Consider the following 24,990-nt stretch of genomic DNA (forward strand, 5'->3'; position numbering starts at 1 on the left):
GTTGCAAATGAAGATGGTATGATACCCAGGTATCAGAACAGCTGTGAGTGAAGGCCAGACATTGCAGAAGCTATTTGTGTTGGCTACTTGAAGGTCTGGGAGGTCCAGTACTGATCCTTGCAGGGGCTGTAGGTTCTGGTAACTGAGATCCATTTGCTTTTGTGTCTGTATGAGAGGTAGAAGCATACACAAGTATCTAAAAGAGGAAAGGATGAGACCATTGGTGCTGTTTGTGAGAGAGCTGAGTGTTTCTGTCAGTCTGAATCTATGCAGCTAGCCATATGTATGTAAGTACTGTATATGTGCAGTGCTGACACATACCTACTGTGAGCTGCCCACACCTGGGGACATGGAGCTTTCACAACTTCACCTCTGCTGGTCTACCAGACTCAGCAGCTGCTGGCACAGTGCACATGCACTTCCAGCCTGCAGAGATGGGTTGCAGCTGCTGACACGAAGGACATTTAGCTGAGGTGGAATAATCCCAGTCCAAAACAAAGCTGAGACATATGTCTGTGCCCTGCTACAGTCCCTGGAAAATGGGGGATTGATGCAGACCAACTCACATTTATTCCACCTTGCAGAAGCTCAGCTCTGTGTCCATTCAAAGGCACCAGGTTGTGAAGAGAAAACAGGCAGATATCTGCATCTCTGTGAGGCTTTGGGGACACCCATGAGAAGCTGGCACATGTACACACCACACAGAACTTAAGAGGCAAGAGCAAAAATGCCCAGAAGGACTAAGGGGAACCTCTCATCCATTCCCAAACACAGCTGTGTCAAACTACATCCCTCAAATATGGAGCAATGCCTCACAGCACTCTACTGCCACCACTCTACAGCAGTCACGGAATTTCTCCAAAATACCTGTAGTCCTTTTTCTTTTTCTCAAATAGAAATAATAAAGATAACATTCTCGCACTCCTCTTGTTTCTTTCTTACCATTGATGTTCAGAGTTAATACCTTGCATCTAATTTCCCAGCTAGCAAAGCCAGTATGGGCTACGAGGATCTGGGAACTGTTTGTTTGTACACAACCAGCTTGGGTCACCAACAAGCAGCACACCCAAGTTTCAGTTATTATGAAATGAAGCTGTGATGTCTTCCCACCATGCTGTCTCAAAAGAATAGGATCATAGAACCATCGAGTGTGGCCACTTGGGACAAAGCTCATTTCTCTAAGTGTAGCACAGTCCCGCGTTACCATGCCCAAGCCCTGCATGCTGTTACGTAAACTTAGCCGAAAAACTTCGATATGAGCTAACTACGACACACTCCCATTTTCTCAATAGGAATTGAGACCCAGAGCTTTATACAGACTGCCATGAGCTGGCTCACCTGAATCCTAAGTCTTCCCCAGGAATGGATTATTGCAGCAATGTGGGAATGTGTAGGAGAAGCTACAAGCCTGGGGATAAGGCATTGCCAGCACCTCATAAGCATTTGGGCAGCCCAGGAGCCCAGCCTGCAGCACAGCCCACGGCAATCTTCCACTTGCTGTGCTCCAGAGGACATTCCAGCTCCATCTCTGACATCAGCATTTGGTACAAGGCAGAGCACCAGAGCCAAGCACTCTGAAGGGCTCTGTTGTACTAGGCAGCTTGGGACAACAGGCCTTTGTTGGGAAAATCTTGTACTGTAAGAGTCATCCCACATATGCCTGGAGAGTCACAAGGGCAGGCCAGGCCAGCTGCAGCATTACTGCTTGTCTCCAGCTGGAAGTGACAGACTGACCTCTGAGGGACTGCAGAGCATGGCACACGTGGAAATCAACTGGATGCTCAAGAGGCAGCCGTGGAGCTGGGGCACGCTGTGTGCTCCGGGTGCTCTACACTGGGAAGGAGACTGGAAGCAGTTAAAAAAAGGACATCTTCTATGGCTGCCTAAATTTGCAGCCTGTCCCTGCGCTGCTTAACTCAGTGCACTTATGACTCTCACAGCCTTGCAGTGCACTGTGGATAGAGCATGGAAAAGGGCAGCAGAGAAGGCAACAACAACAGGCAAAGAGCAGGCAGAGAGCTGGGCAGCACAGTGAGTACTATGGGCTGGGGCCCTGGGAGTGCAGCTGGTTCTAAAGAACTGAAACACCTGGGAACAATGCCAAATGTTTTTATACAGAACCTCCACTCCTTACATTGTGAGAAACTTCAGCCTGGCTAAGCTCGCTCGTCCATATGTCCTGACAGAACACACTCTTCTCAGCCCAGGACGGAGCCACAAGTGTCTCATACAGGATATGCTTGGCCTGTCCAAACAGGGCCAAAATTCATAATGACGTGGGATCAGATGCAGCTTCACAGTTAGCTACAGTCACCCCTAACACAGTGCCACAGGACTTGATGACACCAAGCTGTGTGGTGCAGTCAGCACACTTAAGGGATGGGATGCCATCCAGAGAGACCCAGACAGGCTGAGAAGTGGGCCCAGGGGAACCTCAAGAGGTTCAACAAATCTGAGTGCAATGTGTTGCACCTGGATTGCAGCAACCCCCACTACCAGAACAAGGTGGGGGATGAAAGGATTAAGTGCAGCCCTGCTAAAAAGGACTTGGGGGTACCAGTAGATGGCAAGCTGAACATCAGCCAGCAATGTGCCCTCACAGCCCAGAAAGCCAACTGTATCCTGGGCTGCATCCAAAACAGGACAGCAGGGCAAGGGAGGGGATCCCGCCTCTCTACTTTGCATTGTGAGACTTCACCTGGCGCACTGCATCCAGCCAGGGAGTCCTTACTACAGGACAGACGTGGAGTTGTTGGAACATCACAGAAATTTTCGCAGGGATGGAATGGAACAGGCTGAGAGAGCTGGGGCTGTTCAGCCTGGAGAAGAGAAGGTCTGGAGAGACCTGAGAGTGGCCTGTCAGTATCTAAAGAGGAGCTATAAGAAAGGGGACAAACTCTTTAGCAGGACCCTGTGGTGACAGGACAAGGGGAAATTGTTTCAAAGTAAAAGAAGGGAGATTTAGACTGGAAAATTTGTTTTACAATAATGGTGGTGAGGCACTGGCACTCTGGTTGCCCAGAGTGAATGCCCCATTCCTGGAGACATTCAGGTCAGGCTGGACGGGGCTCTGAGCAGCCAACAGAGCTATGGGTGTCTCTGCTCACTGCAGGGGAGTTGCACTAAATGATGTTTAAGGGCTCCTTCCAACTCAAACAATTCTATGATTCTACGACTTCTGCAAACAGAGGCCTGTTTAGTAGCTGTTTAAATAGGAAAAAGCTGATGTGGCAGAGAAACTTCCACCTTGCTCACTGCATGGCTCTTCCATTTCCACCCCTGGCCTCAGGCCCTGACCTGCTGCATGGCACCACTCCACACTTCCCCTCTGGGCCCCAGAGCCCCACTTGAGGCCCAGACAGGAGGGCTGCTCCTTCCCCCCACACTGCTGAGCCCTTACCAGTTCGTGGGCCTGGAGGGTGTTCTACAGCTCCCAGGACTACCAGCACAGAGCTGGACAAAAGCACAGAGCCAGGCAACAGAACCCAGCATCCACTATGGCAGCAGCACCATGAGAGCACTCCTGCTCGGCACTGGATGGCAGGCATGCAGCAGGATAGTGTGAGTGTGGTACCACCACGGCAGCTCCCAGCAGTAGAGGCATTTGCTTTCATGGTTTGCATGAACACTCTTCCTTCCAGCAGCGCACAAGATGCAAACAGAATTAGTAAAGTAAAATAAAACAATGACAAAACTGTAGGTTTTTCTGTCACCTCACAAGACATTTGTTCTCTCAAGGACACAGTGCACCTACACAGCACTCCTTGGTAGATACATACCGCTCACACGCAGTCGTGTCAGGGCTTTGAGTGCTTCATCCCTCAGACATCTCCACATGCTATTAATGAGCACAATTCTGCTGCTGTGCTCTGCAGCTTCCCAGGCACGAGGAAATAGCCCTGTCACAGCCCACAGCTTGCATCTGTTCTCTTCGGAAGGAAGGGATTCTCCCTAAAATTATACAGGTGCGTGCACACATAAGCACACACAGCAAAGCTAAGGCATGGTATCATCCACCTCATCTGTCACCAAGGGATATTTACAGAAATATTTTGTAGCAAGTAAATAACTGCAGGTTAGTAAAAGAGGCGAAAGCAACATGTAAGAGTCTGTGCTGAGACTTCCACAGCTGTATTCTCCTTTTAAGAGAGGTTAAAGGATATTCTGAGATTGTCCAAAGGATAACAGTGTGTGATAGTGGTTGGTATTTTTCTTTAATTACTTATTTAACGACTGCAAATATCCTCTCTTTTTAGGAAGAATATTGAGACTGAGTCCCAGAGAAACCTATGTTGATGATCTGCATGTTTACAAAGATATTTTTATTACAAATATTATCTCAAAATCTATGCAATTAAACTAAAATTGGAATAGTTGATTCCAATTCTGTTCCTGGCCCCAGGACTTCAGCAGAACTACTAAGGCTCTGGCATGCTGCTGCTACATTTTCCTGCGCTTTAAAATGAAAATTGCTTCTCCCTCTCAAATAAAGCTTCCACCTAGTCTTGCACGCAGCCTGGATGGGACTTTTTATTTTCAACTGTCCTTTGCTTTTCTGGAGTGGTGCTTCCTTGCAGAGGAAATCTGCTGTGCAGCCCTGACCTGATATTCCCTAGATTAAATGGCCCTCCACGACCAAAACTTCGGGAACCTCAGATGCAGAGAAAACAACGAAATGGCCAAGAGACAAAGTGCTGCCAGATGCACATTCCTGCACACTCCCTCATAATCCCTCTCAGGCGCGGGGAATGTAACTGTTTTTGCCTGTAACTCTGCGGTAAAGCATTCTTGGACAGACACACGGCATTGAGCTGTTGTTTTTGCTGCTATCAAACAGTACAACTCTTCATAAATATGCAAACAAAAGGTGAGACAAGGAAGCAGTGCCCAGCACTTGCCATGACCAGAGCCCCCAGGCAGCGACTGGAGCCCCCAGGCAGGGCTTTGTCTCACGCTGCTCCACCACCAGCACCAAGGGCAGACAGGCAGATGGGCTGCAGCCGGACAGGCAGGAGGGGCAGCAGCCAGACAGATGGACAGGCAACGGCCAGACAGACTGACAGACATTGGCTGCCCTGGGGGAAGATCTCAGTCATGGCTCTGCCACACTGGCAGAGTGGGGCTGGCAGGAGGAGCCTGCAGGACAAGACGTGGGCAGTGAGAGCAGGGTTCGGGCTTCGGGGCATACCAGCATGGGCAGAGACGCCTGCTGGCATGAGAAGATGTTATATTCACTTAAAAACTTCTTCTCAATACAGGTGCGGAAAAAAGTGCAGGAAAGGTAGCAACACCAGCTTTCTGGAGCCGACCCCCTGCGTGCTGAGCAGCCAGAACCTGGCCATGAGGTGAGGGCTAGCTGTGCCTCCGCAGCCCACAAGGACCCTCACAGTGCTCTGTGGCCGCTGTCTCCCCCAGGCTTTCCTGCCTAGGGGCTCTGCTCCCTCAGGCTTTCCTGCCTAGGGGCTCTGCTCCTCCTTTTGGCCCTTCTGAAAAAGAGGACGCTCAGGTCTTTCCCATTCGCCACATTCACAGGACAGTTAAGTGAGCTGACATTTCAACAGACCAGGCAATCTGTGACAATATGGAGCCTCTTATCTCTGACATATGACCACTGACATGAAAGGGTCTGTTCACATATACTTTCTAACTAGTAGCATAACCTTGAGCGTTTGATAAACCTCAGTTTCTTGTCCTCAGAGCTACTGCTCCAAACGGACTGCAGATCTCATTTGCACAACTTATCTCTTTGAAATGAAACTTCACGGTGCAAGAGTTCTATCTGAGAAAAGTATCCAGGCCACCACACCTGTACAAATTCATTTAGTCCTGGAACAGTCCATATGAGAGAAAAACACTGAACCCAGCAGGCAGCGGGAAGGGCTGCAGACACCAGCAATGGTAAAAGCACTGGAAAGAAAGCACCAGCTGCTGCAGCCAAGCAGGTCCAGGACAGCAGGAGCCATCAGTCAGAGGTGATCGATGCAATCAGGACAGACACACACAGTGAAGTGGAGCAGGGAGAAACATGGACAGGAAATAACAAGATTCAGCTTAGAAAAATGGAAGTACAACAAAACAAACCGCCTGGGAAACAGTCATCGATGATTTATGATGTGCCCCACCCTGAGAACAACCTCAGAAGAACACATCACTGGACCACCCCTTTGTCGAGTCACTGCTCTCTCCCACTAATACTGATTTAGAGGAAATTAATAAACTCCCCATTTTAAAACTGCCATATTTCCTTCTTGACACACCATTCCCAACCGGATTTGTCCAAACTTTAAGCCTCCAGTTGATTGTATATGAGGATGCTTCATCCCAAATTGGCTTACAAAGGACAGAAGCACTTCTTGGAAAAAAGAGTGGTCTTAAAGAATGGGTATGCTAATGGACAACCAGTATGTCAGTGATGTGTGTATGAAATCAATAACTTTTGCTGGGAAGTAGTGCTTCCCAGAGGCCCTGAGTAACAGCAGCTCAGAGGTTATGGTCAGAATGGGGCACATCATAAAAAGGCAAAACATGCAATCTCACTTGTAGAACTGGGAGAAGAAGGAGATGGAGTCATGAAGCAGCCAGTCGATATTCCAATTTCTAGAACAAAAACTGAATAAACTGTTTACTAATGGACTCTGATAAGAGAAAAAAAAATATAATTAAAAACCTACACCACTTTGTCACAGATAGATCTGTTAAATGAGTCTGATCACCTCCCTGAACACTAGTGTAAGATGAAAAGCAAGACTGCCACCTGAGAGATATGGACCTGGTAGGCTGGATTATGTGCCAAAGTTTGAATTTCATTCTTCAAGATAAGAAAAACTGGGCTATCCAGAACAGAGTAAAAGCCAGAGACCTGGAAGAAATGACCTGAAATGAAAGAGGAAAGGCTGTTTAATATAGAGGAGGAACAAGCAAGAAGGGAGTATCCCAGATATGCCACAAAGCTGCTGAAAAAAAAAAAAAAGAAAAAAAGAAAAGAGAAAGCATGGTTTATTTTCCTGTTCGTAACAGGTAGGATAAAAATTTCAGTTGCAGGCAGAAAGATTCAGCTTGAACTACCTTTAAAAAAAGACCAGATAACTGCTTTTCAGAAATGATATACATGCTATCAAGCCTCACATGAAGCAAAGGAGAGAGTCTATGACTACAGTAGATACATATGCGTTCCCTGAGCAGATGTGTTCAAAAATCACACTATGCAGATGTTCCCTGAGGTGACTTGGAATGTATGCACTTGTATTGCAAATGGAAATATTATTTAAAGTAGGGGACTGCGTATTGAAAAGAAAACAATACCTAATGTAAGAAAATGCTACTCAGGAAAGGCCAACATTTGGAGCTGAAAGTTAGAGAGTGGAAGGGGTATGTAATCTTACTGAATGCAAGCATACTGCAGTCTTTAATAACATTATCACAAACCATTTTCTTCCATAGGCCTGTGATGCATAAATTATGCAATTATTGAGAAACTGTTTAACTCATTTCTGCCCTACAGGGGATAATTTATTAGGAGGGTAATGGATTCGGTTGAGAGAGCAACCATTTACACTTACAGCAACAGAAAACAAGGCCCCAGAGATCACTGTGGCATGGGTTTTACCTCTCCTTAATCCTGATACTTAAGAAAAAATACAAGTCATTCAACCACCATCAGCCAAACCAATAATATCTCCCCATAGAGACACGAACTACAACAGGTTCAAAGAATGCAGAGGGCCTCAGGTCAGTTTCGCTCTCCAGTCACTTCTGAGATTGGTCATGTTTCACTTGCTTTCATAAGCCAAATGCAAGAGGAACTCTTCAGCCCACTCTGAAGGAGACAAGCTTCTGGAGTGATCCAGTAGAACTTCCCCAGCCTACATAAATAAAGGCCTCGGAAATGCCACTGGAAATGAAGGCACTTGAGCAACAGGGATACAAAGTCTTTGTTTTTAAGGAAACCCGGTAAAAGCTCAGCTTGAAGTAGCTATGATCCTAGATCCAAGCCTGTGTTGTATTATTCAAAGGATTCTGCAGATCAGCGACCTTGGATTTGTACTAAGCCCATGCAGCAGAGTGGTCCCTGCCAGAGCCTTTGGGAAGCACAGCACACACACGCTTGCAGCAGCTAAGGGTTTCTATCGCGGATGAAACACAGCTGCTTGATTCCAGCAGAGAGCCACAGCAGCAGCATCTGCTCCACAGCCATCCTCCCTCACATCACCTTACCCAGCTCTCAGCACAGAATCACAATGCATCTGGAATATCCTGAGCTAAAAGGAACCTGAAAGGATCACTGCGTCCATCCCCTGGTACCAATCAATTGTTCAGTCCAGTTGTAAATAAGCCCAGAATCAAGTTTGTTATCGTGTATTTTTAGAATACTAGAATACATCCCGTGATGCTTTTCTGCAGTATAACAGATATTCAGACTGTATTTTATATATAACTTTATTCACTGGCTAAATAAGTCGTACAGGGTTGTTTATATGGTGACTGTAAATTTACACTACTTAATCAGATTAACCCACAATCCCAAATGGAGTTTGGGATAAACATAAAATCTACACTGGTGAAATTTATAAAAGATCTCCATTAAGACACATGGTGATTTTATGTAACAGGATACAAAACTTCTTATGAGATTAGATAATTAATAATATCTCTTTTTCTAATAAAAAATGATAGAAGGAAAAAATAAAAAACTTGCGAATCCTAGCCTCAGATTTCAGAACTTGAGAAGTAAAATTTTGAGAAGGTTATTTGCAAATTAATTTTTGTCCATAAAAATCAGGGAAATATTTCTGTGTATTATTCTGTCTGTTAATAATGTCTATTAATATTTCCTGGATCAATAATCCTGTCCTAAAGAAAATGTGGCTGTTTCTTTAGAAGGAATCACCGAACACAAAAGGAAGTTCCAGAAAAAAATGTCTAATAACTGTATATCCAAGTTCAAGCAGATATCCAAAACTTAATATCCAAATCTAATACAGTTCATTCCAAAATGGAATTTCTAATATTGTTCACATCAATAGCCCCAGGTATTTTTCTCCTTTTCATTATAAAGAACTGATTAGGAGAAATATATATTCTAACTTTTAAATGTTTTAAGATAAATGGGATGAATGACACTCATGTGCAGGTGCAAAGAAACTGGAAATGCTTGTTTCCAATTGAAAACTGAACATCTTCACAGTAACAAAATCACTGGTCATCCTAACTGCAGGAAACTGAGGACATACATTTAGTGGAAGCCCAAATACATCAAGCTATCAGCAAGCAGAAGTATAGCACGTCAGTACACCTAATACTGAGTAAATGTCATTTTATCCACAGGCCAACCTCTGCTCTTACATGGACAATATTACCTTGAAGAGGTATAGAGAAATAATTCCTAGACTATAAAACCTTTTCACATGAACAAGTGAACAACTTGCCCAGGAACCACAATCTTACTTGCAGTTGAGGTAGTCTGAAGCTAGGGATTGCAGAAAACTCTAACTATACAAAGCAAGCAAGTTCTAACGAGTCTGGCAATCATATCTCCTTGCTTTAAATGGGATTCTTAAGGCCTGGACTCGTGTTTCCGTGAAAAGTATCCTATTTTGAATCTAGAATGAATGTGAAATAGAGGGTTAGAAGTTTCCTGGCAGCAAGCTGCTGTGCTGTGCAGAGCAGAAAAAGCAGAAGAGCATTGCACCACAGCTTTTGATACAGCTAGTGCAGGAGCAAGGTAAATGCTCTCCAAGGAATACACAAAAAAGAAAGCTCCCAAGAGGCCAGTTATCACTGTCAAGCAGCTTGCCCTTTTCAGAGTACCTCTCCTTCTGCACCACTTCCCTACAGAAGCTGTGCATGAAGGTCCACTGTCACAGCTTCACCTGGAGTATTTTGTGAAGTTCTGGGTTCCATAATATTAAAAGGACATTACGGCACTGGAGAGCATCCAGAGAAGGACAACAAAGCTGGCAGAAGGGCTAGAAGGCAAGTGCTGTGAGGAAAGGCCAAGGACACTTGGGTTATATGGCTTGATGAGGAGGAGGCCGAGGGGTGATCTCATTGCTGTCTGTAACTTCTGAGAAGAACCAGTGGGAACTGATGACAGGACATGTGGGAACAGCACAAAGCTGCACCAGGGCAGGGTCAGACTGGATGTGAGCAAAAAGCCCTGTACTGTGAGAGTGATAAAAGACTGGAACAGGTTCTGAGTGAGGTGGCTGACACCCCATGCCTGTCAGGGTTCCAGAGGCGTCTGGGTAATGCCCTCAGTAAGATGCTTTAACTTCTGGCTAGTCCTGAAGTGGCTGATAATTGAAACTGATGATCTATGAAGGTCCCTTCAAAACTGAAACTACTCTGTTCTACGAAGTCCACAGGACTACCCCTCTGTGTCTTCTGTGGGACTGAACCCGGCTGCCTGAATATCCATGTCAGGGAGACACAGGCGCAGAAAGAAAGCAAAACAAAAAGAAAACAAAATGGTTACAATTCATACCTAAGAGACACTTTCTGTCTTGTAAAAAAACTACTTGCACTTTCATGTTCTGCTGCAACAGAAAGGAGTCAGAAGCCGTAGCACAGCACTGCATGTACAGGCAGGTTCCACCTCCTCCAGGACACCAAATGCCAGCCTTGGCCTCACGCCGAGGAGAGAAGTGTGACAACACAGAACAGATGCTGAATTCAAACTACAGATTGATAGCAACTCTCTCAAGCTGCAGAACTTTGAGTTAGCAATAGGAAGAACAGTTTGGCAAAACATAAAACTGCATTTCAGTGTGCCTTCTCATGAAGAGAGTCATAGAGTTCTCTGTGCAGGGATATCAACACTCAGCTGGTGAAACCTTCCAGTTGGGTACAGCACTGCAGAGTTCATCTGAGTGAACACAGGTGCCTACAGCTGCTGCTGTTGGGAAATGGAAGATTCAGCTCCTTCCAGCCAGGACATCTGAAAAAGCATTGGGAGAGCTCAACTCAGATGTAACTCCTTCTCATCTGACTATAAAGTAATCTGAGTAACTGTTTTGTCTCTCTAAAGTAAAGTAAGGTGAAGTTATATTTTGCTGTCTGCATGTTAGACTGAGAAGTTTTTCCTCTAGAGCTCGCATGTCTGCCTACACTGGACCATCACAGCAGAAACAGCCCGCAAATCTTATAAGCAACCTGCAGTCAACCTGGATTCCCTTTGCTTGCTTTCCTTTTGCTTCCCCTGGGCTCCTGCCTGTGACAGCACAGACAGTCTTCCCTGGCAAGCAGGAGGATTTTCAGTGTACAGCCCGATACCTAACATGCTCCTCAGGAACTGAGAGCTCTAAGTTTGAGTCCTCTCAGAACAAGAGAAGCCATATCTCCAACTTCCCGCACTCAAGCTGCTCGCGTGCTGCAAGAGGTGGTGGTTAACATTCTCCCCCTTCTGTAGCTTTTAATAAGGCATGAGGCTCCCTCAGCAAGAGCTATCAAATGCATGTGGTCCTCCTACAGAGCGCAAGGTTCAGAATGGACACCTTGCTTTCCAAACTCCTCCTCAGAGGAACCTGGTTGTGGCTGGACCTGTTTCATTCCAGATTGTGTGCTCAGCTGGATTCATCCTGAAGCTGTAGAGAGGCAAGGGGGGAGCTGGGTGACTGAGTCCGGGCTGTGAGGCCCTAAGGGCAGACTCAGCAGGCACTGAGCTGCCTTGCAGCAATCCCCATTCCCAGCATTCCCTTTGAACAGGCTCTGGTGATCCTGCAAGCTCACCCTGCAGAAAGCCATCCCAGGAAAACAGTCAGTCACCTCCTGCTAAGACACTCAGTTCACAGAGGGAGGCTACAGGGGCTGCACAGGCCTGCACCCAATTAGACTAGGATTAAAGAGCAAAAGAGGATCAAAGGGCAGGCCATACCAAACCACACCAAACCAACCTTTCATGCTGCCGAAGCCACTCAGGCAATGGCACCAAGGGGACAACCAAATCCTGAGCCTCAACATCCCTCACATTGGAGTCAGTATCACAGGACCAGTTGCTGAGCCAGAACAGGGAGAGCTGATGGACGAACGAGGATCAGCAAGGTTTGTGTCGCATCTGTGACCCTTCCCACCTTCCCACAGCGCTCACACTAAGGTTCTGTCTCTCCCCACCTTCTCTGGTGCAGAGGTGCTCTGCCACAGAAGCTTTCTGTTGTCCATCCCCTGTTTCTGTAATTGCCTGGATTAAGAGAGAATAGTTTCTGTGATTGCAGAAGGTATTCATTCCCCTAGTGAATCCTGCACAGCTGCAGGACCTCACTATGTGAAGAGAAACAAAGCCTGAATTATGTGGGAAATATGGGAGGTCATCTCATTAATATTCTATTGCTGTTCCCCAGCATAATATTGTTTAAAAATATAGAAAATTAATAACTTTGTTGTAACTTGTGGGTCTCATCCTTCATCTTGTGCTCCTCAAAGAGGGAATCTCTGGAGCTGAAAACCTTTTTCTCCTTTTACTCAGGATGCTCTGAGCATGGTCTGCACTGAAAGAGAAATTCTTTAGACAGGAAGCATGGCCGAGATCAAATTTAGTTTCACAGGAACAGCTTTCAGATCTGGCTTGCTCTTTTCTAGGGTGATATATTTAACTCCTTCAACTGAAGAAGTTGCCTTCCTACTGCTTGCCGACGCCAAGCAGACAGGAAAAAAAAAATGATTCAATGCCAAAGAGGGCTTACAAACTTAGAAATAAATATCTCACCTTGAGAACAGTATGTAGAAATTGTCAAGGAAAAAGCTTACAGCAAATGAAAAATTGTGTCCTGTGTTGCAATGATCAATTCCTTGGCAATATTCTGATAAGACGATTTAGGCAGTTGTAATTTACATGACAAAAGGAGCATAATAACGCAGCTTGGATGTACAAGCTCTATCAGAGCTTTAGCTGTAAACTTGTTTGTTAAAATAAAAGGGGGTATTTATAAGGATTTTAGATGTACTGCTTTTCAAGCTATAACAAGCTGCCCTTCCAACTGCATGCTATTTGAACAAAGGAGAGACAATGATTACAAATTATGACCTAAACATGTTTGCTTGGCACCTGACATGGCAGGTAGAACTGCTCATGAAGCTGTCTGTTGCACTGAAGCCAAACAGTCTTAACAATTCTCATGCTGCATTTCTCAGCAGAGGTGTACACCAAGAGGTGCTGGGAGCTACACTGTTAAATAAGCAATGGAACCACCCAGCAGCCCTCCATCACACAGAGCAAGGCAAAAATTTCAGCCCACATCACCTTTATTTTTAAAATAAAGACTAAAGATTAATTTTGGCATATGTCTCTGAGTGACTGAAAGCGACTGCTTGGAACACAACAGAACCCTACATGAGCACTGGATAGCAAGGTAACACAAACAGATTGTCACAGAATCACAGAATCATTGAGGTTGGAAAAGACCTCTAAGATCATCTACTGCAACCCACCATGCCCACTAAACCACATCCCTCAGTGCCACATCTACATGTTTCTTGAACACCTGCAGGGACGAGGACTCCCATATACCCATGGGCAGCCCATTACAATACCTCACCACTCCTTCAGAGAAGAAATGCTTCCTAACAGTCAACCTGAACCTCCCCTTGTGCAGCTTAAGGTCATTACCTCTCACCATATAGCAGTCATTAAAAAAAACCCTTGGATTGTGTAGTAGATAACTTCAACAGAGTATCCATCAATAAAGGCCACACTGGCTTTTACTTCATTGATAAGTAAGTCCAGGGCACCCTTACAGACCTGCAAGGCTGCAGCGTTGGTGATCTACCACCAATTCCTACAGTTTGTATTACTGGTCTCACTTCTTACAGCTGGGCAGTGTAACTGCACGAAGTCTCTCCTCCAGTTATCCAGAGAATAGAATGGACTACAGATGCAAGCTCCTGCGGGGTGATGCGGGGTGCATACACTCCCCGACGCAAATGCATTTGGAGAAACCTTCCATCAATTTCTGCCAAGATCCAGGCAGTGCCTGCTGCTTGCACACATGACAGCTTGAAATCTTCGTAGGGACAGTCTTTCCACTGCAGCCACTCTTGTAGAGTGATTTACTACTGTTGATGTGGGAATTAAATGCAGAGTTACATGGAGTAAGGGGGGGTGAGGCTATTCAGGCACAGTGTTACAATTTAGGACAATGGCACCCTATTGCAGAAATAAAATGCATTTGTCTCTACACAATGAAACTGAAGAAACTGTTTGGACTGCAAATCTCTCCTCAGTCGAAATTTTCAACCAGCAGCTCTCTAAAGAGTGGCATGGGTTGTGACCAGCCCCGTAGTCCATAGGCTGCTGAAGACAAAGGGTGATCGCTCTCCTATTCAGATAACACACAAGAGAGAGAATAATCTGGATTATCAGAGGTCCAAAAGGACCAGGGGATAGATGTACCAAACAGAACTCCCAAACATCCAAACCAGCAGATATAGTACACAGCTCCATGTGTGAAGGGGCAGGTTCAGCAGATTAAAATCCCTATGCAAAAATCTGCCCTTCCAAGATGCTGTGACATCAGACTCGAATCCTTTGCAATACACTGGCCCCTAGATGTTGGAAGATAACACTGCAGTATCACCTCCCACCCAGACCTTGCTCTCTGATTCGTTCAACTAGGCATTAGAGAAGGTGTAAAGAGAATGTCCCAGTGGCAAGCAGCTGGGTGAGCTGGCATCACAACACCCTGAGCACTGCTTCTGGGGAATGCTGAGGGTGCAACAGCTCTCCCCTGGTGCAGAGAGGGTAAAGCATGAAGTCTGTAACGGGATAAAAAAAAAACAGCAAAAGATTGCATAAGATTGGTGAGCAGGAAACCTTCCATTCCAGCAGTGAGGGAAGAGCCTGAGCACAGCAATTCCAAGTAACCTCCCCAGCATGCTTCCCTCCCATGGAGAGGGGGAAAGGGGCTTTCAAGCTCTCTCCCCTCCACTGAATCCTCCAGCACTGCAAGGGAAATCAACTTCTGTACTGGGAAAAAAGAGTTGAGATTCATTTGCTCCAGAGGCTGACAGTGGGGCTGGAAACAGACTGGATCTCCTGAATGTCTGTTCACCAGCTGCCAGGGCACATCTGCTGTATGCAGTGGTGCTGTCAGAGCTCAGGAGCAGCCATGCTGCAAAAGGCAGCACAAGGGGGAAGGGAAGAGGAGGCTCAGGCATGTGACTTTAACAGCATTGCATAAATCAGGGACACTCACACACGCACTCACAGAACATCAATCAGTGCTAACACAGAGAGTACAGCGATTCCTGTTTTCGTATTTCTCATCCTAGAGTCACAAAAGAGCTATTTCCAGAGATCCACATCTTGTCCAGCACAAAGCCACCCCATTCGGTGCAGCCAACTTCATCCTCTGCGTTCCAGGAATCACCATCTTTCTAAGTGCAAAGCCCAGGAGCCCATATTTTGCATCGAGTGCACAGCACTCGGATGGCCCTCCCTGATCATCCGTGCATGCCAGCACCAGCAACACCTCCAGTCCTATCAAAGCACGAAAAAGCAGCACCAACACTCCTCTTCATCGTTAACTCTGAGAAAGGAATGAGATCTCTTGGTTTGAGACACTGAGCTTAATGCAAAGTCCACTGAGGTCAGCAGAGAGAAAGGAAAATGAGGAGGCAGAAGCAGCCTTCCCAAGAGGAGATATGTGCAGCTGAGGTTGTGGCACTGTTGATTTATGGTGCGGGCAGCTCAGCTCTCCATGTAAGCAGTCTGCAGGCAAACAACAGCATGCAGGCCAGACCTGACAAGATGTGGGCAGCTTCCCACGTGACACTCATGCAAATGATTTAATGAGATGACCTGCTTGTCTAAAATGATCTACACATGGCTGCAAACTCTCTCAGCCTAGAAGATTTGTGTCGAACAGTTCTTGGCCTGCAGAAGGAAGTGTGGTGAACACCGTGCTGTTGAGTCATGGTCACATAGGAGCTGGCAGTCCCCATGCTTCTCAGATCATACTGGAGTGGTACTCATTTGGACATCCAGAAGGAGGGAGGAAGCACATAAGACTGCGACAGAAAGAGCACTGCTGGGCATCACTGAGTGGAGCACCGTGACCAAGTTCTCCAACCTACTAGAAGAAAAAGTACCATAAGAGTTGAAGTTTTCAGTTAGTACACACTCCACATACGTGTGTCCCTGATTCACAGTGAGGGTAGCAGCAGAGCCTTCAGGGCCTTTCCCCTTTCACAGGAGGGATGATTTTGTCGTGGAAATACCTGAAGTTTCATTCTTCATCCTATAACACACCAAGGTTCAATTCCTGTCTTCCTTTGGTTCCAGCTATCACTGTGATAATCAGCAGTTCGTAGCACAATAAGATAAGTCATAGGCTCTCCTCTCAATCTTGCTATTGAGAGTGATTACTTGGCCTTGGGTAATGAATTAGTCCCATTATACAGCAGCTGGCACAAGAGAAGCAAATCTGCTGCTAAGACAGCTCATTACAAGGGCAGTGCTGGAACTACTCAGCCATGTACTACACATGCACCCCTTATCAGGATTTTTAAACAGAATTCTGCAAACAGTACAAAGATTTCTCTAGGACTGCAAAATACACTGCATTCATCAATCCAGTTTCTGGCTGTTGCTTTCTGAATTAAGCATTTGCCCACCCCTTGGAAGTATAATCCCTCTTCTGTGCAATTTTTAAATGGCACTTTGCCATATCAATAATTAAATTCACTCTTTAATCTTTTATTCTCTGCCACCCCCTGTAACCTCTGTCCCCCCAAATTTCCATTTCTCTTCCCAGAAACTTGCCAGCTCATGATGCTACCTTTCTACAGCCCAGCCTCACCTCTGCAGCAACTGCAGAAAGCTCACTTTGCAATTGGTTTTGCTAAGCAGCAGCTTGTCACTGTAGATCTGGCTTTGTGGCTTTGTGGTATATGGTTCAAGGAGGAGCATGTGGGCAACTGCAGTTTTGTTTTGGAAACCTAAATGAGTGCTAAATAGGTGAATTAGAAAGGATCAGGAAGAGGAAGCAGATGCAACCAGCCAATTTAAAGGAACTTTCTGAAAGTATCAGGGGAAAAAAGCAGAATGAAAGAACACTGGATAGCAATGTAGTAGCCATGATGGCATAAGCATCTGTGTTAGGTACAGTTCAGAGAGATGATACCTTCTGTCAGGCCAACTAACACAATTTGGTTTGTCAAAACAAACCCCTTTATTCTGTGAAGAGTTTAAGAAGAAAAGAAGCAGTCAAGGAGCATTAAAACTTCTGTGCAAAGTCAAAAAATAATGAGTCAGAGATCAAGAAGCAGAAACAAAAGAGAAAGTCTCCATCAACTCAAAAGTCTAGCAATACAACCACAAAGGCCTGGGGATGCAGACTGTTTCTCAAGGAATTCAACAAAAGAAGAGTAAGAAGCGTGTTGAAAATATTTGCAACAGTTACATGAAGCAAGTCTAGTCAAAAGCTTGAAGCACTTAAACGCACAAGACACAATAAACAGGTAACATTTTAGCATACAAATTACACTAATGAGAAAAGCAAAGTATTAAATATGGGAGTAATAACTGTAATCCCACACATATTTTCCATATTCCAGACAGTGTCCACCAGCTCAAAGGTCCTTGCTTCTCCCATTTCTCTACAACAAAGGCTGGTCCACTGGCAGCCCACTGAGCTCTCAGGTGAAGGTGGAAACTCTTTTTAACCTCTTTCTTGCTGTTCATACAATTACTGCTTCTTCTTTAACAGTTTTGGTCCTGCTTGACCAGGTCTTTGTATCAGCCTGAATAGGTAACAGGCAGTGAGTGATGATGAAATGCCAGAAAGCAAACTGCAGGCTTAGAGACCTGAGTTAACTCTGAGCTAAGAGATACCACTCTGAGAGGCAAGGACTATTTACAAGAGTCTCCGGTAAAGGATAGGAGCAAATATGGGAAGATAATATGAGCACTTCGGGACTCTTTATTAAATTGTGATGTGCCTTTGCTCCCCTCTCACCCTCAAAGAATCATAGAATGGCTTGGGTTGAAGGGACCCAAAGATCATTGAGTTCCAACCTCCTGTCAAAGGCAGGGCCATCAACCTCCAGATCTGGTACTAGAACAGGCTGCCCAAAGCCTCATCTAACCTGATCTTTAACACCTCCAGGGATGGAGTATCCATAGCCCCTCTGGGCAGCCTGTTCCAGCACCTCTCCACTCTTTCAGAAAAAGACTCCCCCCTGACATCTAACCAAAATCTTCTCTCCTTCAGTTTAAAACCATCCCCCTTTGTCCTATCACTGTTTACCCAAGTAAAAAGTTGATTTCCCTCCTGTTTACAAACTCCCTTGAAATACCGGAGGCCACAATGCAGTCTCCCAGCAGCATTCTCTTTTCCAGGCTGAGCAAGCCCAGCTCCTTCAGCCTGTCTTCATAGGAGAGGTGCTCCAGTCCTCTGAGCATCTTTGTGGCCCTCTCAAGCTGTTCTCCATTCCTGGACTAGATGAGTGTGAGGATACTTCAAAGACTAAGACACAGTGCTAATGGGATAACTTGACAATTACAGGTTATATAAACAGCCCAGAGACAGCTTTTGCTTTCTTTTCTATGTAACGTGCCTTGCAGCATCACCCATCTTCTGGAAGCACTACCAGTAATGATGTTCAGCTCTGGATTTGATGTTAGAATAGCAAAGGACAATACAACTGTGAAAGGAAGCCACCCTACAGCTTCCACATCAGCTGTGTGTTTTCCTTGCCTCTGAGCACTCCGTGAGACAGCCATGGAAAGCTCTCTCACACATCCTCCTTCCAGATCTTGGCCCAACCCATCCCAGGTCTTCTCAAACTTTTAATTACCTTTCACTGAACTCTCTCTTCCCCTATGGAAAAAGAAATGACAGACACAGAACTGATCAATATGGCTGCAAACAGTGATACAAGACAAATGTTGATGTTGAAGTCACTTTTTTTCTGCTACAGCTTGGAGACCATAGTAGCAAGGTGCAGAGGGCTATCTCGAGGTGCCATAGAGCTGAGACAGCCCTGGTAAATCCGTACAGTAAACAAACCTGGAAGACCATGGTGCTTTTGCTGCCAGCATCACAGTGGGGATATCTGTGGCTCAAGAAGAATCTGCATAGAGTCTGCTGTTACCAACTGCATGCACAGGATAAAGTGCCAGACCACTCTCCAATAATGCCAAGGAAGTAGTTTTGATCTTCGGTTCTATGCCTGCCTAGGAGCCCAAAAATCAGTGACCAAAGGCCTCTGAAAGTCACCTGTCAGTCTGCCTAAATTCATTCCAAAGCAGCCCATAACCCGGAACTGAAAACTGGTGGACTGCTCACAAGCAATGAAAAAGACATATGTTAAAAGGTGCTGGCCTGTGTCACTGCTGAAGGTGTGGAGTGGTAGTTCCTGAGTAATTCATGGCATCCTCCTTTAAGAAGTTGCCAGCAAAAAGGCTAACTACAAATGTACTAGATTGATTTAAAAGCTATTTTAACAGCATCACGTGGAAAACTGGGTTAATAGCAGGAGCAAGAAGTGCCTCCCCCAGACAGTGACCACAGCACGCACAAAGAAGGTCCTCTGGCCAACAGCACACAGCAACAGCTCTGCAGCCCATATGCAACCTGCCCTGCCCCTCAATCCAAGCCAGTATTATCAGCCAGAAGTGCACTGTGGCTGTGGTGGCAGGTGTGCCAGGGGCTCTTACTGGTTGCTGCTCTCCCATGCCCACCCCCTGCTCTGCTTGCAGCCGCACACTGCAGAAGCCTGGCCTCTGTGCTGCACTGTACAGTGCAGATCTGCATGGCTGATGGCCTGATTCCTGCCACAAACTAGTCGTTTACAAGAGGTCCACTTAATAAGTAATGTTTTATGCAGTGGCATGACACAAACATTCCAGCTATGCAATATCATACCCACGTGTTTCAATGCAAACACTTGTTGAAGCACCCTGCTCTTGAAAAACCAGCTGAAGAAATGGTTGGCCTTGATTTTACACTGTTCTGCAGTGAGTGGCTCATACCAATACAAGGGAGTGCAGTGTGTAATTAAATATGGCCAAGGACACTTCAAACTGATGTAAACAGTTGCAGTGAGCAGAGCACACAATGAGGACCATCAAACCCATTATGGGTTTGATGAAACAACATATATATGTTGTTTCAGGTTTCCCCAGTAGGTCTACAAATCTGTTTGCAAATTCTGCCCAGTGCAGAGCCTCACATCATTGCTGAAGCGTGCACTGTAGGGAGCAGCCGCTGCAACAAGCAAAGCTCCTGGAAAGCTTCCAGCAAATCGGCCTGCATGCACAGCGAGTGCATCCAACACTCCTGTAAGTGCTGGATTATGACAAAGCCACATAGAGCAAGTGCTCCCAGGAAGTACCTGAAACCAAAGACAGAGATATCAGTGCCCTATTTCAGTTATTCTAAAACACAAGTTGAAAGTGCCGCTTGCTGGCCCATCAGGCTGGTTCCTCATCCCAACAGGATTAACATAAGGAACTTGAGAAATATCACTCTTGCTGGCCTGAGTTATAATGTGGCCACTGTGAAAACAACTGCAAGAGTCCCAAATATTTCCAAAGACAGACATTCTCTGCAATGCTGCAGAACCATATATTTATTACCATTAGTATGGGACTTCTCCAAAACAGAGAATGCCCTATTTTTGAGGTTGCACTTAGTGTCAGCAGCCAGTGAAAGAACCAAAACAAGTTCTGGATACATACTTGGACATTAAAGAATGAAGGTGCAACCAGAGATTAAAAAAAAATACAAAACAAAACGAGAATTTAATGTCGTCATTGAAAGGACCAGTTAATTCTACTTGGTCATTTATTATCATATAGGTAAAAGTGAGATGAGTAGAGAAAATCTGCAAGAATCTTCTGGTCTTGCTTTCAAGGATTTTCCAATTTGGACATCAAAATAAAGGTCGTTTTAGAAAATATTGAGTGTCCAGCATCTTCCCACTATTTCTTTAATAGTATTCAGTATAATACACCATGTAATATATTCAGTGGATCTGATTTTCTGTGCAATATTCACGATGCTGAACCTTCATCTTGCATCCACACCAGAAAATGAGACAGGCCATCTTCCACAGGAGGTGTGTCCCATTCAGAGCACAGAATTAACAGTGAGTTTGTCAGTGAACTAAGCAGTCTATAAATGATCTGCATTTTTCATCTTCACTATATATCCACTCCCTACAATGCAGGTGAAGAACAACTCATTTGATCTTCAATACCTACAAGACAAATCCTTCCAGTGAGATGGGTTTCAGACTCCCCTTGCAACCCATGGGTAGAAAGAGGTTCTTATCGGTAAGTCTCCGTGACCCACTTTCATCTTTTTGCAGAAGGTAAATAAAAACATTTTTAAAAATTCTGTTTCATGCAATTTCTGTAAGGTCTGATTGTTCTCATGTGCCACAGGCACAGCATCCATGAGCACAGCTCCTGCAACATCTCACCTTGTCCAGAAGGAAAAAGAGCTCACCAAAATCCCTCATCTGCCAACAGGAACCCCCTTACACACATTTTGGGGTATTTACAGTACTATTCAGTTTTGAAATTCTTTCTACAGCTTCTACAGTTGAAAATAATTTTCACCATACACACAATTGACACTCTTACAAGCGAGGAACTGCAGCCTGCACATTCTCACAGGGCTTTAAAATCTCAAAATCTCAATAAAAAAGTGATCTTCTTGCAGCAAAACGTTATTTCTCCACTCTTTTAGCAGGAGAAAATAGTTTTTTTAGTTCTGTTCTTACTCTCCAGAACGTAGGTGCTCCAGTGACCAGAAGTTTCAAATGTGAAAAGTTGCAGATAATCAGATGTCAGAAACGACCCTTGGAAATTAAAGTGCCTGTGCAAGCCAGAGCTGCATGTATCCTGACTGCAGAAAGACACTGGCTGAACTGCACTGCGTTCAGGGGCAGCTGGATGCTCTACATGTGTCTATAGCAGTCTCAGTCACCCTCTCAAATTTTGAAGCAATATCAGACTGTTCTTGTTGTCACTACTATCTCACAAATACCTCTAAGATCCCTTTCAGACAAAGGTTGGCTGTTAAATCACACCAAGTAAATCAGCTGAAACAGCTGTGATCACTGAGTTCTGAAAACTCTTCCCTTGCCCCCGATACACTCAGCCTCCAGCTAGAGCACATTCCCTCCAACATATGCCCATCCAACACTGGGGACAGCTCAGAAAGCAGCAGCAGCTCTGCTGGTACTGAGCCCATCACACATCTCCCTGTGGCTTTTGATATCAAGCTGATTTTTGAGAGGAGAGATCCAGGAATGAAGGCATCAGGTAACCACATCCAGGATGAAGAAGGACCTGCTGAGAAAGCAAAGCAGCAATGCTATGCACAGAGGTATAGACACTACAACAAAAAGCCCAGGGCTCAGGTATCTCAAGCCAGCTGGGTACTTTGCACATGCAACCTCACTCTCATGTATATGGTTGCCAGCATCACCTCCCCACTCCAACAGCTGCCAGCATCTCCCTTCTGTAATACCCACCAGGATCTCCCCACCACACCACGCACCTCACGTAGTGCCCAGCACAGCTAGCAGCCCACGGCCACCTGCACAGCACTGACTGCACATCTTCTGACAATATGTTTTGGGGGTCTTTGATCAAAAAACACTCCAACGTCAAGCAGGAGGTACAGAAATAAAAAAACTTTTTTTTTTTTTTGTATAAGTGGAGATTTCAGCAAAATTCTGTTTTACAGAAATATTTGAAAGTTGAATTATGTCACGCAGTGGAATACTCCTTGCTAATCAGCTCGCAGATTCCAGTTCCTCCTTACGCACAGTGTCTCCCCAGATCACATCAGCTTACAAGATGCAGCTTGGTGTGGAAATTCTCTATAGTTCTTCTGCCATTATCAAACAAATCAGAGGTATTACTGTTTCCATTAATCTCTTTCACTCCCGTTCCCATCACTACCTCGGCATGAAGAAGGAAGTGGCTGCAGAGCCCAGCATGCCCCTACCTCCTTGCTCTGCCTCTGGCACTTCCTATGCCCATGTGTCACAGGTTGAGTTACATGAAATGAGTCCCATCCCCCCCATGGCAGTGGAAGTAACACACGATGCTGCCCGCACGTGCACCAGGCATCAGGGACGGTGCATGACACCTTCCCTCCAGAACAAATCATGGTTCCAGCACGCCATGGTGTGCAGACAAGATCAGCCCTACTCCATCCCGCTTGCCCAGATTCCACAGCCACCTCCAGCCAGGCTGGAAGCACACACGCTGTGCTTCACACAAAGACTCACATCTGGGGGATGGCTGCAGCTATAAAAACTACTGACAATTATCAGCAAATTTGCACATGTTGCTACTGCTGCTGCTTATATAAGTGATTTCCAGCTAATCGCAAATACAAAAAGCAGCAACCAAAATAGATTTTAAAACAAACTGCTTGCAAATGTGACTGAATGACACATCTCTCCATCCTTGTGCAAGGCACATCTCAGAAAAGGCAAATGCAGCAGCCACTATCTTCCCACAGGACCCTATGCAAAACACCTTCTGGATTATGTTCCACACCTCCCACGCACCCCTTGCCCCCTCTTGCCACTGTTCTGCGCCAATTCCCATTGTGGCAAACTGGAATACACCCAAAACTTCTCCAGGGATGCTCCTAGGTCTGGAGCTGCACAGAAACCTGTCTGCGCACATTATCATCCCAAGCATATCTTCTGCAGGTGGGGTGCAGAGCCTCTGGGTAGGTAATGAGTTGTTGCCTACAGCTGTTAAGAAATCCTCATTCACTGTATCACACACCACATTCCACCAGCTCTGAATCTGTGTGAAGCATTGCTTATCACCCACAGATTCCTCTTTGCACCAGACTGGGAAGGACAAGCCTTAGACTGCAGCAGTCTGATAAGAGTCTCTGGTTCTGCTCAAATGGCCAAAAAAAAGTCAGACCAAAAAAGAAGTGCATATGAAGGAGGAGGCCAGAAGTACATGACCATCCCTGAACCAAGCATGAGCCACCGCAGCCTGCACGCAGCCCTGGGCAGCTGGTAATGCGGTCTTGGAAGGCCATAAACTTTCAACATTATTGTGTGATTTTTAGCAATATTTTTCATGAGTTGATTGCATGTAGCTCAAGCACAGACTGTAGGTGACAGTGGAACTCTGCAGGTGAGGGCACAGTGCAGGGCTGACCCACCTCTGGGGCATGCCACACACACACGGTCTGATTGAGACCCACGTGTTGTACACTTTACATTATCATGAAAGCTGTGAATTTCATGAAGCTCAGACGACTGAATCATTACAAATCCCAAGAGTTCCTTAGAAATGCGGACGCTGATTGTGGGATCATCATTTCCTCTTCTGAAGGAAAGTGGCTGTGTCGAGGTAAAATGCCAAAAGGATTTTATCATTTGTGAAATGAAACAAAATCATCTATGGAATCAGATGGAAAACTTGTGCCAGAACTTGAAGATGAAGAATGGCTCACAGGTTCAGCTTTCTGGTGGGTCTAACTACTCATTTAAATGAGTCAAACGTGTGTCTTCATGGTGGAAATCAACCTATCTGTGCTACATTTCAAACCATGACAACGTTCAAAATGAAACTTAAATTATGGCAAGTTGAAGTTATGAAAAATAATTTCATGCATTTTGATATATAGGCTAAACACAGTCCTGTGAACAGCAAAAAAAATTCAGCCTTATTTTCCATTTTGATAAAGAAATTTGAGAACAGGTTTTCATATTGCCAAAAAAATCAATTTTGGGGGTACATTTGCAATTCTGTTTTCAGGGAACATAAATATACTACCTGCGAATTTTTGAATGGAATGTATAGAGTTGCAGTCAGATGATCAACTTGAAGAAAAATTTGATCAAGCCCTCTCTTACCAGAGAAAGATATCCCTCATTTCACAGTCACAACTTCATGTCATCGCTTTTTGTGAACAACTGTTTTCAAGGACGAAGCCTACAGGAAGAGTAAAATTTCATCCAAAATCTCTACTGAACACCTCAAGAGCTCACTGAGAATTG

General features: G+C 45.3%; 1 protein-coding gene across 4 annotated transcripts in view; it reads right to left on the reverse strand.

The window, feature by feature from the left end:
• The window catches only part of GAS7 (growth arrest specific 7), a 105,203-nt gene that overhangs the window by 76,839 nt on the left and 3,374 nt on the right, over positions 1-24,990 (reverse strand). The window lies entirely within an intron of this gene.

This window comes from Phasianus colchicus, chromosome 20, assembly GCF_987193195.1.
Source record: "Phasianus colchicus chromosome 20, bPhaCol1.hap1.1, whole genome shotgun sequence".
NCBI lineage: Eukaryota > Metazoa > Chordata > Aves > Galliformes > Phasianidae > Phasianus > Phasianus colchicus.